Consider the following 15,212-nt stretch of genomic DNA (forward strand, 5'->3'; position numbering starts at 1 on the left):
ATTAGGACTCTTGAAGGAGTTGGAGTTCCTACTTAGCTGTGGCTCTAAAAGCAACCTTTTTCGAGTGAGCTTTAATGAGTATAATAATCAAGGTGATGGGAAAAACAGTGGGATTATTATTGGAATGCAACTTTAGCTGCATTCGGGAGAGCTTTCAGCCTAAACTTCCTGCTTTCATCGATCCACACAGTTAGTCTGGTGTGGTATTAACATACAGTATCAAGGACACAACATACAGAATCAATACAACTGCACATCCAGGTTTGTCAAGTCATATTCTGCTGCAGAGATAAGACCCATGAACTGGTAAATGCCTCATAACATCAGGGTCCAGATACTGCCGAATCAGGTGATCTAAACCACTTTAAAGGAAGATACAGCTACACACAGATGTCTTGACTTGCTAAACAGCTTTAAATTGAAATGTTGAGTTTCTTCATTTGCACATGAAATCTCATCGTTTGACTTCCGCCTTTAACTTCTTGTTCATCAAAGACAGAAATTCTGATAAGGTATCGTTCTGCATGGTACAGTAGATTATACAGTTTTATGTTACAAAGCATGGATCAACAGTGATGTCATTTTCACTTCCAGAAAGCAGTGTCCGCTCTGCCTCAAGATATTACTGATGACTGGTTTTTCTCACATTTAACTATTACTGTTGTTCTGAGCTGAACCTTTTAACAAATGAGGTGATGCGCTAAATTAGATCCACTAAACTGTGCCAAAAATCTGGAGCTCATTGCACTCAACCACCAGAGACTTTCTGCAAATAGAAACTTAATGTCCTTCATACTTTCATTTATTTCCCGAGCACGAGGCCTTACCTTAGTCAGGGAGCTAATTTAGACAAATATCTGCAATTACATTCCCAAATCACTAATTCAGGTATCTCCAGAGCTAAGACCAACATAAACACTTTAGATCAAACCTTATTATTTAAGGCTAATAAATATGTAATGGCCGTGTTGCTTCAGGTGCACTTTAACAATCAGTGCAAACACAATCCTTTATACCTTTACCATCTGGTGCTTGTCAGAGTTTACAACTGTGGTAGTTAACACACAGACACATAATCTGTAAGAAATGTCACTCTGCTAAAAATAATCAACTAAACAAAAATTCACCCATCAATTATCACTAGTCCAATGACAGTTCAATATTGTCCTGCGTGTTAAATGTGGATTAACATGTTCTTAGGAGCCTCTTAAAGGGCTGTCACTATTGCAGAAACTCATGAAAAGCTGTATGTGTGAACACAAACAGCAGGACCCCTATTTTTTCCACAACAAGTCTGAGTGAGCTGATGTGAGAACGCAGCAGGATATGCTCCGGAGTATTCACCTCGAGCCAATGGGAGGGGGGAGTGACGTTTATATGACTGGAGTCAGCACATTGACTGTCTGCCCACGACCGCTACGATCTCCATGCACGTAATTTAAACGGCTGCATTACGTTTTCTGTTTGTCAGTATGTTGTTCTCCGCTCTTTTGTTGACATTGTGATTCTGTAGCAAATGATGTGTAAAAAAAAACTATTCGCTGTTCAAAAAACTTCTGTGAAAGTTTAAATCATGTGTTGTACAAACACAAGCATCCTTAAAATAATGTGCCAACTAGTGTCCCCTCAGGATGTTGTTTATGAGCTGCTGAAATGTGTGGGTTGAAGAAGAATCTGGAGTAAGAAACTAGGTGAAAAAGACTCAAATATGTATATCAGTAATGTTAAAGTTTCATTCACCATGTTTACTACCCTAACATGTTAACAAAGCTCTGCCCTTCCAGCTGCTTCAAGTAACATGCTAACGTCAGAGGCTAACATGTTCACAATAACAATGCTAACAGCTGTTGATGGTTTTGCTTATTGTTTTAGTTCAAGTATTTGACAATGAATGTTTTTTCAAAGATATAGGAACACCAAAGTTTTCAGAACAATGAAAAAACAGAGAAGATAAAGAAGCATGAATTTATGTGGGCATGAATCTGACAAAGAAAGGTCTGCACACTGTTGTATGCATTAACAACAGAAACAACTTGTGTTTGTCTGACCTGAGAGCAGAGTAATAACATCAGTGCAGAAGCAGGCACATGGAGAGCTAAACAGCAGAAAGCATAACAATGAAGGAAACTATTTTTATGGAACCACCAAACAAGCTCCGACTCATTGAGAGTCAAATACTCACTAAAGATAAAATAGGCTCGGTTGAGGAGGACCAGCCAGAATGTTTTCCTGAAGCATCTAAGAGTTTTAAGCTCTGCAGATGTCAAGAAGTTCTACTAGAAGTTACTAACCAAGACGAAACTGAAGTTGGACCAATTAAGAATCAGTCACATGAGGCGTATCTACAGGTGCTTTGTGAGAAAAAAGAAAATCAAAACACAGCTTAAAACCACACTATACTATAGGTGCTTGACTATTAGCTGCTCCGAATATCAAACTTTGAATGACATAATTTGTAGCAGTGAATGTATTAATTCACATTAGACAACCTCAAGATGTCAGCAGGGTTACATATGATTTTGAGCAGTGCCACTTAAAACTTCACATGCTTTCAAAAATGCTGCCAGAGTGAATCAAATCAGTCACTTGCACTTCTTTGAGATATTCAATCTTTAGTGACAGGAGATCCAGCAGGAACTGTCGCCTGCTTTCTCCGATGGTTCTATTTTGTGAAAACCCTCGTTGACACATTATGTAATACTGGTGTTTAAAACAGATATTTTAACACCTTTAAAGATGTATTACACATGAAAATAAGTAATTTTTTTTTAAACAGAAAAAATATCAGGACTGTGTAATGTATTGATTAGGTTTGATTAAGGTCAACAAATTCAAGCAGTTTGAGTTTTTTTTATTCATGCAAAGTTGCAGAAATAAGTGGTTTAAAATTTCAATTTAGAGTCCATGTTGAAATAAATACCCAGAGGTCTCTGGCAAACAACGACTCAGCTTTTTAGACCCTTTAATCGCAGGCCATTTAAGAGATTTACTCATGGAGAGCTGCTAATACAAAGACGTTATTACCTGGCTGAGCAACCGCTTGGCCCAGCATGACAGGGTAAGTGATAAGTGCAGACTGAATTAATGAGTTAACAAAAAATCTGTTAAAAAAAAAAAAAAAAAAGATTTTGTACAACCAACAACACTACACATCTCTGAAGTAGGACCTTTAATGCACATTACAAGTAGAGCCTCAGGACAAGGCTGAAACAAAAGGCTCAGCTCTTTGACACCACAGACAGTGGTTCATTCTTTAAAAAGTGCAGACAGCCGATACAGCTGCACTGACGAGGCAGACAGCAGGTCAACTGTGTTACTGATCATGGCACATAATAGGTGGAGGCGCCCAGCAAATGCTGTGCTTGCACCTAGACAAGGATTCAGAAGGGCGCTGTGTTGTTTCCGAGCTCACACACTCTACAGGGCACTCAGGCTCTCCTACACACACATGCACATTTATTCATGCAGGCACACAAGCAGACAAACATAAATGCAAGCATAAGATTCAAATATTTTTTTCATCAAAGCAACAGATCTGCAAACACAGTCAGACATGCTCTCTCGATATCGAAGCAATGTTCCATCTTTACAAAAGGTTTTTCATTATCACTTCTCAAACTCCCCTGAATGCACCATGAGGGCACTTGAACATTGGATGAATTGGTTTATTTCCTGTGGGAACAATGTGCCCGTCAGTGTGCCGTCAAGAGAGTCGGAATGGTACCAGAATGATTTTGTGAAAGAAAAACTGAGCAGTAGCCGCAGTTTAACAGCTGCTTGCTTGTACTGATCTGTTGATAAAAGGAGCGGGACATATTGCTGTGACAAGCAGGGAAACCTAACAAAAACTCAGAGATAAGGAAAGAAGGACAGTGTACTTAAATTCCTTGACTAAGCACGTTACAGGTAAGCACACTGAGCTTACCTGTAATGAAATGTGCTAAAAAAGAGAAGGAGAACAACATACTGAAGAACAGAAAACGTGAAGCAGCCGTTTAATTACGTTGACGGAGATCGTAGCAGTCATGTGTATACCCTATGTGCAGCAGTCTATTAGCTCTTGGACTTGATGCAGGAAAAAATATGAGGGGTCTTGCAGGAGAAGGTCATGCGTTCACACATACAGCTCCTCTGGCAAATATCAGGAGTTTTTCATGAGTGAAAGCCCTAATTGCTATTAAATTCTATTCTAGTTAAACATTAACAGGATCAAATATAGAGATAGATCACAATAAATGTACATTAAAAGAGAAAGGCACTTTGCAGCAGTTTTGACTTGAACAATTTTTCAACCGCCACTTCACATCAGCTGAACTCACACTGAGCCTTTTTCCTTAACAGCTTTGTTGTTGTTGTTGTTGTTGTGGGTGGATGTAAAGAAAGAAAGGTCAAAGGTCAGATCCTTCAACAAGAAAGGTCTCAACTGGATTTTCTGACTACAAAAATACAAATCACATTGGTTAATGTTGTCACAAACACAAAGTATGAGTCCATTTCACAGACACTTTGACCTCTGCTTAAGCATCATGTAATACACAGGAATGCAGCCTAATGACATGAGGAAACTGATTCAACAAACCTCAATTCCAGCCTCTTGATTATGATCAGTTTTACATCTATCTGGTTCTATTTGTGGACACAAGTTCAGCTTGATGTTCTCCTGTTAATTCAAGTTTAGAGGAAATTAAAGAAACACTTCCAGTGCTGAATGTAGCCTTTTATAAATTCTCATTAAGTGTGGAGAAAAATAAATATTAAAGAGATTCAAATTTGCCCCAGAGTTAACCTCCATTTGTTTAAGGGATTTATGGCCATTGTTCTTACCATTTAAAACAAAAAAAAGATTGCCTGCAGAAAGATATATTATGTGACACACATCTTACTGTTAAGCCACAGAGAATTAACAATCTTCAATCCAACAATTTCAATGTAAAGAAGTTAACCTTAGAAACCTTAGATGCCACATTTGCATTATGGGTGACCACGTTCTTAATGATAGATTAGAGGATGGTCTTAATCTTAATATATCAGCAGGTTCTTTTTAAATCATGTGCTTTGTATGGACAATGAATGCCTTTGTCGCCTACGCACAATACTACACACATATTTCCCAGTATTTAACCTGCAGGCATGCACAGCCCTCTGCTCAGCTCATATGTATAACCTTGACACATGAGAAGTGATGGAACACCCACACACGACTTTTAACACTGAAAACACAGGGATCTATAAAAAAAACAGAGCATTGAAGTGTATCGCTGAATGTGAAGTTCCAAATCTCTGGAAGGTGCTGAATTTAGAAAGTCAGTGGACTAACACCTCAAAGTGAATGATACAAGAACCCTCTGCTCTAACTGCCTACGTTACATACAATGACTTTTCACTCATCTTATTCAGGCATCTTTTAAAGAGAACAAGTGTTTACAGGACAGGTCAAAAAAACTTTAAAAAAAACTTGGGGTTACAGTTAGAGAAACTGTAAAGTGCAGTGTGAAGTTAAAATGCAGTGAAGGACAAGCTGATTCTCATGAATAAATGTTATTTAATATAAACGTTTAATTGCAAAACATCATCCCCACATTAATCCTTCTGTGTTGATACGGACTATATATGGTGCGATGAAACCTGAAGAGACATGCAACATTGTTTTTGGCTTCGTTCGGGTGTATTATTTCTTGAAATCCGTCTTTTTGAAGGTCTCTGTCTCGTCTCGGAATCAAATGAATTTTTACTCTGTCTTGTTTTTCGGTCTCGGACTGGGCGGACTCCGGATTTTAAATCGAGACCAGAAAGACCACCACTGACACGCTAGTTTTCTGTCATTACTGAGATTAGAAGGGAAACACCGCTTTCTAAAAGAACAAATAACTTCAATTCATTTGTAGTTTTTATGGTCTTGGTCTTGACTCAGTCTCGATCCCTTAATGTCTTGGTCAAGGTTTTGTCTCGGTCTCGGAGCACTCTGGTCTTGGATATGTCTTGGTATTAAGTTAGTGGTCTAGACTACAACACTACTTTGTTCCTCAGAGGTTTTTCACTTTTCTTTAAATTTAGATTAGTGCCCAAATGTACTATAAATATATTGTGATCTAAGATGCTTACATGATTGCATAAAATAACGATTCTGCCACAAAACTGACTGTAAAATAAAACGTTATAGCCCATCAGTTTGCATATATAATCCAGCACAATGCTAGAGGAATGTATCAAATCATCAACAGTGCAGAAATCCGCCCTGGTCCCTCATCAGTTGATTCTCAACACACTGTCAGAAACTCACATTTCAGAAAAATATCAACAGCTCACCTTGTGCTAAATGCTGGTGACATTAGGTTCACCAAATATGGAGAAGAAAATCAATAAAAGTGCATCACCATTCATAAAAATGTCAATCAGTGTCAGCTGCAGCATGACTTGAAATGTCTAGGGAAAGATAAATGCCATTTTGTTAGCAAAACTGAATAATGAGAGAGAGCACTTTGATCATTAGATCCTTTAAGAAATGATCTAAGTGCTTATACAGTAGTGCTGAACAGCTGGGGGCAGATGAGCAAAGAGGGGTTTAAAATTCTAAAAACAGCATGATTATCCTCTCTGATACTGTGTGGAGGAATGATAACATGATATCTGATGGTGAGGAAAGTTTACAGAGATTCTTTTTTTCCATAGATAACGATGTGTATGAGAATAGTCTTCCTGATCAGACTTTTTTTTACTTTTGCCCCTAAGCTCTTTACATTACTATTGAGTCGTGAAAAGGAAGAGATGTTTGGAAACATTATTTTAATTTGTAACCTGGTAAAAACAAAAGCACACAAGATCTAGAACAAGACAGGTCCTGTGTGGAAGAAAGAACCTGGAGGAAAACACAAAAACTCTCGAAGGCTCACCTTCCCCCTGTTGGCATTACGTGCAAGCTTTACTCACTCTGAAGCACTTTGAAAACATAACGTCTTCGACTTTTGAAGTCTGACAAACAGTCTTTGTCAAGATTCATCCTGCTTGTTCTTTAAAGAATCAGTTTATCCCAATGATTGTTTATTGTAAAGAACAGACAAAAAGACTATGAGACAATACATACTCGAACATAATAATGCATGAATGTAAAAAATGATTTTGTAATGGGGAATTATTCTTAACAATGGTGATCTGTCAAGAAATATAAGACAGTCGCAAGGTGCCATTAGCCAATAAGAATCAAGTATTTAACACAGCCGTGTAATAAAAGGAGCTTATCACATTGAAGTCCAGACAAAGGCTGCAAAGATGATCATTTTTGTGGGTATAATATTCCCAAACTTGCATCAACTACAGATGTCATTCATTGGTGAACCTGCGGATGGATCATTACCTGTTGAGATCCCCGCACCTGAGGCCGCGTGGCTCCTCGGTGCTGGCGGCGGATCGTCACTCAGAAAAACTCTCCCTCAGAGAGTTTATTGCATTTGTTTTGCTCTGGTCATCCTCCAGCTCTGTCACATAACATCTCCTGCATGAGAATCAGATATCTCTGATGAAAAGAGTTACTACAAACCAACTGCTACAACTGGATGAAAGTGGAGTCCCACCATGTCAATACATTCAGTCTGCTTGATTCCATTAGCAGGAGAGCTTGTGAGGAGCACTCAGCAAGTCTGCGTTGCAAAATTAGAAGATTAGCTCAAGTTAAGCATTTCGAGGATGTACGAACCCAGAATGAAGTAAATGATGTCTCCGATGCTTTCATCTAGAAAACAGAATTAATTAAATTAAAAGTGAAATTTTAGAAGAATTTCTATTAATGCAGGAAGAGGGCATGGGAATGGACCTGAATGCTTAAAAATCTGCATTAATGCTACATGTTGTTTTACTTTATGTCTTCCACATACTTATAGTTTGGTCCGCTACTAATTTGAGATATCATTCAAATACACCACATCCTATATCCATCCTCTTTTGTTTGAGGGAATTCAGTGAATAACCACAGAACACTGAACCATCATAAACATGGTCTGAAGCAAAGAGGGATTCATGTTTTACATTTTGATGCATATTTAAATGACTCACTCTGACATAGGCAATGTTTTGGCAATCTGATTTTAAACCTCATCTATAACAAAAAGTGTAAAGCCTTTAAGCATGTGTCGATTAGTGTGTAAATCTGACATACTGACTTAATGCTGGTCTTTGGGACACAAGATGACCTAATCTTTCTTTCCTCTGTCTAACCAAAAACCTCCCAGGATCTCCATAAATCATAGCAGCCTTCTGTCTCGTGGCCATGGACTGGGAAACAAGCTACTGCAGTCCAGGCACACTGCTTCAAAGACAGTGTTTGCTGGCAGAGTTTACAATCACAGTGGCCTGCAAATACCAAGAGAGGGGCAAAGGAAGCCAGAAATTGGATTTTTGCTGAGTCATTAAAATGCAACTCAGAGCAACATAGCGAGTGTGCCAAACACAAATACACAGAGATAGATCCAGGAGTGTTCAGCTGACTCACAGCAACAATAAATTAAGGAAAGCCAGCATATTTCACCTGTCAGTCACACCGAGTACAGTTCTGCATTTCAGCGTAACACTGAGGCATTGCATCAAATACTAAAGTCAAAATGGGTTAAAGTGTATGCACTTGTCTGCTACATCAAAAATATCTGCCGCAGTCAACTACATACAAACTCCAACTTTTTATTTCAGTGGGAAACTTTCAGTCACAAGCTAAACATTATGACGTGCATCCTCAACAGTCAATGAGGCTGAAGATGACAGTGATTACAAAACTTAAAGCACAATTTAGCATATAAAACATTTCAATCTGCTATTTTGTGGGTAAAAAAAAAAGGTTGTACTACAATTCCACTATCTGTAATTCTATTTTATCCAAAGTGACGTACATCAGAGAGTAGGTACAACACAAGCAAGGATCCAGAAAAAAAGGAAACATTGTCTGTAAGTGCAAACGATCAGCTTTGAGTCCGACTGAGAGCTCTAATCGGTATAGAAACCATTTTAAAATTGTTGATATCAAACAAAACCATCGTCATTACCATCATCATCATCATCAATAATATCAAAACAATTGCCATCATCACCATTAAGGTCGTCTTTAGCTTTGTCTTAAAGGTGCAGAGGGACTCTGCAGATCGAATGGAGTTTGGAAGTTCATTCCACCACTGGGGGGCGACAGAGGAGAAGAATCTAGTCAGAGACTTAGGACCCTGTTGTGAAGGTTGGATCAGACGCCTTTCATTGGCAGAGCGTAGTGGGCGGGAGGGAGAGTAGACCTGGATTATAGAGTTTAGGTAAGGAGGAGATGTTTTTGTCGCTGTTTTATAAGTGAGCAGCAGAATTTTACTCAACTGTTTAACTGGTTAAGATCAATGCATTGCATGTAGAAACTAATTTGTTGTAGTTTATGTGTTATTTAGGCAGTACAGCCACCTTAACTCGACAAATGGGCCACCATATAAATATTTACCCAGTGCACTGCTCATGTCTTTTTAAGCTAATACATTAGCAAATAAGCTGTCCACCTACAACACATTTCAAAATAAAAGAGGTCAAAGAAGGGAATAAAAATACCATGTAAAATATTCAACATGAATATAATAATGTGATGTTCTGTAGGTGGCTGGTGCAGGACATTAAATCAGGTATTTCAACTACAGATGGTTTCAAACAACTCTAATGTCAAAATACATATCTGGGGGTTAGAGAGGTTACAAATATCTTTTAAAATGAATGAATAAAAAACACTTTTGGCAGAAAGTTAAGGTTTCCATTCATTAAAGTAAATATTGCTCTCTTAATCTTCAAGGCTAAGCAAGCCCCTTCTTAAGTACGCCAGAAGTGTGACAGGAACAAGACTGCATCAGCATTCAAAATGCCGACACAGAGCAGCAGAGACAATTAGCTGCAGAGCTGCAGAGATTCACTGAGCCCCTGAGAGGACAACCAGGCGTCGTTCTTATTCCTGTCACACAGCCGTGAGCTCAAGAAAACACTCCTTTACACGTACACCAGTCCAGAGCAAAAAGAGAAAAGCCGGAGCCTTTGAATCAGATTGTGTTTATGTTCTGGCCCGACATGATATCCGACTAAACAGACAGGTCAAGGATGCGATGCCGTCACTATGCAGCAGCCGAATACTACAGAGAGGGTTTCTGTCTGAAGAGTTATGTTGTCATCCTACTGTTATAGTTTCCCCCTAACATCATACAGGTTTATCTGCTTTATAGCTAACACCAACTGACTGACAATCTATAAGGCTGCTGGAAAAGATTCAGATTCAGTTTGATGCAGGAGATTGGTCTGACAAGATCTGCATGACGGACAGCGCTTCTTTTTTCAAAATAATTTTGGGCAGCATTTTAAGATGCATCCTCACACAGGACATAGCTGGATCAGTTCATAGGGCACTGCCCAATGTTTACTGCCCCAGCATGAATAAAGCCCCCTCGAAGGGCACGTGACTCATTAAACCATGCAGCCATGCCAGCTTCCTCTTGTAGGGCATTGTAAGCAGTGTTAACATGGGCAGACACAAACAGCACAGGCAACCTCTGCCAACACAATGTCTAACACAGCAGAGGAGTGAGCAGTCCAATCCCGCTGAGGATTTCTCTTCATTGAGGCAGGAGGAAAGATGAGAAGCATCAAAGAGCAGAGGAAACACTCAGTTTGAAAAAGATTTAAGAGCCTGCAGAGGTGACAGTATGCAGCTCAGATGAGATGACACCTAAGAATAAAATGGTACTTACATGTCATGACATGCCAACTTCTGAACTCAGAGACACCCCTTTTAACGGAGTCCCTTACGATAGCTGTTGCCATGGATACCTTTTACTTTGTAACTGAAGTATCACAGAATTTAAAGTCCACCTCAATAGAGACAGCATATCTATGAATATCTATCTTGAAGCTAGACACTTGTAATTATAACCAAACACTTCATGTTCCCTCAATTGAATTAGTCAAGGAATTTTATCTGATATATGGCCAATCTGGGAATAAATTCCTTACCAAGAAAGTGGTCAAGTTTGTAAATTGTTAACCTCTGCCATAGTTAGCTTGTTTGGGATCAAACTTGTTCGGAATTCTGAATCCATTGCAAGTATTATATCTTCACATCTTTTTATATTTGTTATTAGACACCTCTATGAATACAATGGTGAAGAAATCTCTTAATAAGGAATTTATTCCCAGATTTTTCACAATAGTCCCTGACTATATACTGTAGTGAGTTAAGAATCTTTCAGTGCATTGTATTGGTTTTCCAGACAATAACCTGATCTAACTCATCAATGAATCAAAAATGTGTTGGCTTGAAAAGATGAGCAGACAGACTTTCAGCATCAGCTTTGTATGTTGCATAGCATTTATGTAAGTCAAAAAGAAGGTGAAGCCAGCTCCATAAAGAGCATAATATTCAAAATAGGCATCAGAGATCTCTGTGGGTTTCCTCCTTGATGTTTTATTCTGATATCTCTTACGTCATTGAGAAAAGTTAAAATAGAGTTAATGAAGGGAAGCGATCCAGCTAGGCTCATGAACCTGATTTAGTGTGTAAATCCCGAGTGAGAAAACGCTTTATTTAGGACAGATACTGCCAGGACAAGTCTGTCAATTAAAAGTCCCAGTCCCTCGGACAATTACATCACTCTCTCTGCGCATGGAGGAGGAGAATGTAAGAGCCATAGATGGCTACGGCTTAGCTTCATAGGATCACATGTAACCAAGCCTCCTTTCTCTGCTTGCACTGCATTATGGGGGATGACTGACACATAAAGACGCTATGTTAGAGACAGAGTTTGAGCTCTTGTGTTGCATCTAAAGTAGATCAGTTATTATTTGAAGAATGAAGATGTCCAGCACATTGATCCTGTAAATACCCGGTGAAGTCTTTCAGGCAGAGCTGAAGTGTTGCTTAGAGATAGCTTGGTAAACATTCATCATTGCATCACTGCAGAAGGCAAGGCTGGAAAAATGTCAAAGGAACATAAATGATGAATATGTTCAGAAAATAAAAACCACACTGAAAGCAAGTCTGTAAAAAAGAAAACCAGATTAATGAAGAGGAAATTGGTTTTGTGGTCCAGGTATCCTTATTAGACTCTCTGTTCTCTGTAAAGCACAGAGCAATTATTGATCCTTTGAGATGGTAATTGACTTGAAGATTCTTTCTAAATGTCTTGAGCCTTGCTGGCCTTAGAAGAAGAGGAAGCATGACTATTTCACAGAGCTTGCTGAAACAAAGGAGACATATTAACTGGAGCAACGGTAATGCATCTAAAGTCTCAGTCTCCTGTTTGGTCAATGGTGAGATACCTCAATACTATTGGATGGACAATGACGAGAAAACGGACATCCAATGTCGCAAGAGGAGGAGCCCTGAGACATGTTTGATTTTTAGTCTTGACCATTGGACGTATGTAAGGAGTTCTTAACCTTATCTCATTATGACAGATGGTTGAATGGTTCCTTACTGTAATAATGAAGCAGAAGAATAGTTATGTCATGCAAATGTCATTCTGTATTAATGTACCAATCCTTGTTAAAAATCATGTTTTGGTTGCTGCTTTCCAATCAGCCTGAGATCTGAAACCCGGGGCAAAACAACATAACGTTGGAGTAATACTAAGCCAATATGATAATTGTGAAAACCCAAATGACAAACATTTTAATCAACTCAGAGCATAACTCATTTGTGTTTTGGCAGCAGGACAGAAAGGGAATACTGTTTAGAAAGACTGAAATGACATAACTAAAATTATACGAGTGTTGGGGGACTAGTAAATAAAAGGGGACACATCCCCCCAATTCCCAGAGGCAATTGCTCCCAATGGATTAGGATATTTTCACTGAATATTCACATCACAGCAACCAAACAGTCTTCCTTCAAAGTGATCTAGAATTCACTATAAGCACTTTCACAGTGGTGTTTCCCCATAACAGAAAATTAATGATCCATCCAAGTATGCAGGTATGATGACAGCAGGAAAACTGGGGTCAGGTTTTTCTGCGGAGTCAGAACTCACTGACTAATTAATGAGTGACAACAGCTGAGCCATACCTGAACACTACAGAGGGGTGATCAGGGAAATGTAAGTCAAGGACTATCAATTTTGTACAGTCATCAGCCAGAGCTATTTCAGACAGCAAAAATATTTAGCCAAAACACCTGCAGAACCATTTACACAAGGGAGCTTAATGGGGAAAAGGGCGGGATGAGTTATTGCATATCAGTGTTAGCCTTATTACTTATAACAATGATTTTAGGTGTCAGAAAATAACAATTTAATTCATCACCTGTTCCACCTGTATTGCTGAAAGGGTTAACCCCAACCCTAACCCTTACCCCTCAAATTAGATTTCCGACTTCACTATGAATTATTTATAATATATTGAAGATTAATGACACCCAGAAACTTCTCTATTACGTTTTTTCCAAAACATTTTCCCTGACCTACCCAAATAGCACCTTTGGTGTAAATATTCATTAATGCTGTACATATTAATTTTAAGACTTCAAAGTTTGGAGATGTCTAATTTATGGAATCATTTTGAATTCTAACATCATAGAACATTTATCTGTTTTAATATGAGTCTTTCTGCAAATTGATGTCAAACGGGTGACATTTCATTACTTGACCAGAAGACACCCGAGAGTTAACACTCCTTTCATGTCTCTTCTAGCTGTGTGGAAGTGTGAACAGTATATGCTCATTTTTCAGGGTGAAACTAAGGACATGTAAAAACTGATCCGTGTTTTCACAATGTTAAATTATTTACATGGCTTCATTATCTTTATGGAATCTGTTACAGTGACAGCGGTAGCCTCAAAGCGTTTGATTTATGCTTAGATTTCAATTCAGATGAGCTTGTCAGAATGTTTTCATATCGTACACTCATTTCTAGAAAAAAAAAAAAGGGATATGATTTTAAGAGGCAAGCCATGATATCTTCCTTAAGTTAAACTTTGAGAAAAGGATTAGTTTCTACTCAACAACAAGAAAGGCCTGGTTTATACACAAATTTATGTATTTTCTTCCCCTACATTTCTTTCCGTCTTCCCTCTCTCTGTCTCCTGCGTTTCTATCTTCCCAGTTATATCTGCCTGGACCTCACCTCTCATTCTGCTGCATTATCCTCCACCTTCAGAGAATGTATGAATTTTTAATCCCCGCACCACCCATGTCTGTTCTGCAAATATATATGCTGACATCATGAGTCTTATTTTAGATTTGCCCTAAAATGTACCTGGATTACGTAAGAACTGGACAAGCAAGGGCAAGGGGATAATGTGTGACATCCATCCAAATTCAAGGATTACATTGTACCAAAAATGAAACAGGTAATAATTCTACATTCTAAGTATGCTGCACTTTATTTAATTATTTAAATATATTGCCTTTTAAATATAGGCAATAAATTAAGCCTTGATAGGTAGACTGCAGCACAGCCACAGAAAGCCAGGTGGCTCTTACCTGGAGCTTTCTATCGCCCCTCTTTTATCTTCTTTAATCCCCTCTTCCTCCTCCTCACTCCTCACATTCCAGACAAATCTCACCTGATTCTCTCTCATCCCATCAGTCATCTACCCTCTCCTCCTTGTGACACTTGAAGGCCTCAACGGGCTGCACACACATAAATGTTCAGCGGCCGAGGGACTATAGTCTTAGCAAGGAGAGTTCAGTCAGGCGGCAAGGTCACTCTGACCTCTGCTCAATCAGGAAGAACATTAGGTCTTCTGGGATACACTGTCCTGTCCCCGGCAGTAATCACAACTTGATGAATGATGCAGCAGAGGGACATACAGTAGTGGATTTTTTTTCTAGCGTCTTGCACTTAAAACAAACTGACTGGCAGAGACAGAGGCCGAGAAAATGGAGCCATGACAGCCTGATGAAGTTAGACCCTTAAGTACAACCTCATTGTGAACATCACAGCCTAATGCAGGTAGGTTGCTTTCATGTGACTTTCCATCACAGGCCTCTATGGGGACCCGGCCTAGCGTAAATTGGGCTAACAGAGACTGTTAACCCCGTTTAAGAAGTGACAAATATTTTAAGAACAAACCTTCCCCAAGGCAAAACCCTAACTGGGGTAAAGGAGGCAACAAGTGGAGAAGACAACTCTGGAGTATGACAAAGAGCAAAAATGTCTCAACTTCTGGTCATCTAGTCATTTTACTATCACTTAAAGTTCCTTTACAACGGTTAGTTATTTTATTC

General features: G+C 38.9%; 1 protein-coding gene across 1 annotated transcript in view; it reads right to left on the reverse strand.

The window, feature by feature from the left end:
- The window catches only part of LOC110001917 (FERM domain-containing protein 5), a 71,712-nt gene that overhangs the window by 32,466 nt on the left and 24,034 nt on the right, over nucleotides 1–15,212 (reverse strand). The gene's annotated exons all lie outside the window — the stretch shown is intronic.

This window comes from Labrus bergylta, chromosome 3 (assembly GCF_963930695.1).
Source record: "Labrus bergylta chromosome 3, fLabBer1.1, whole genome shotgun sequence".
Classification (NCBI taxonomy): Eukaryota; Metazoa; Chordata; class Actinopteri; order Labriformes; family Labridae; genus Labrus; species Labrus bergylta.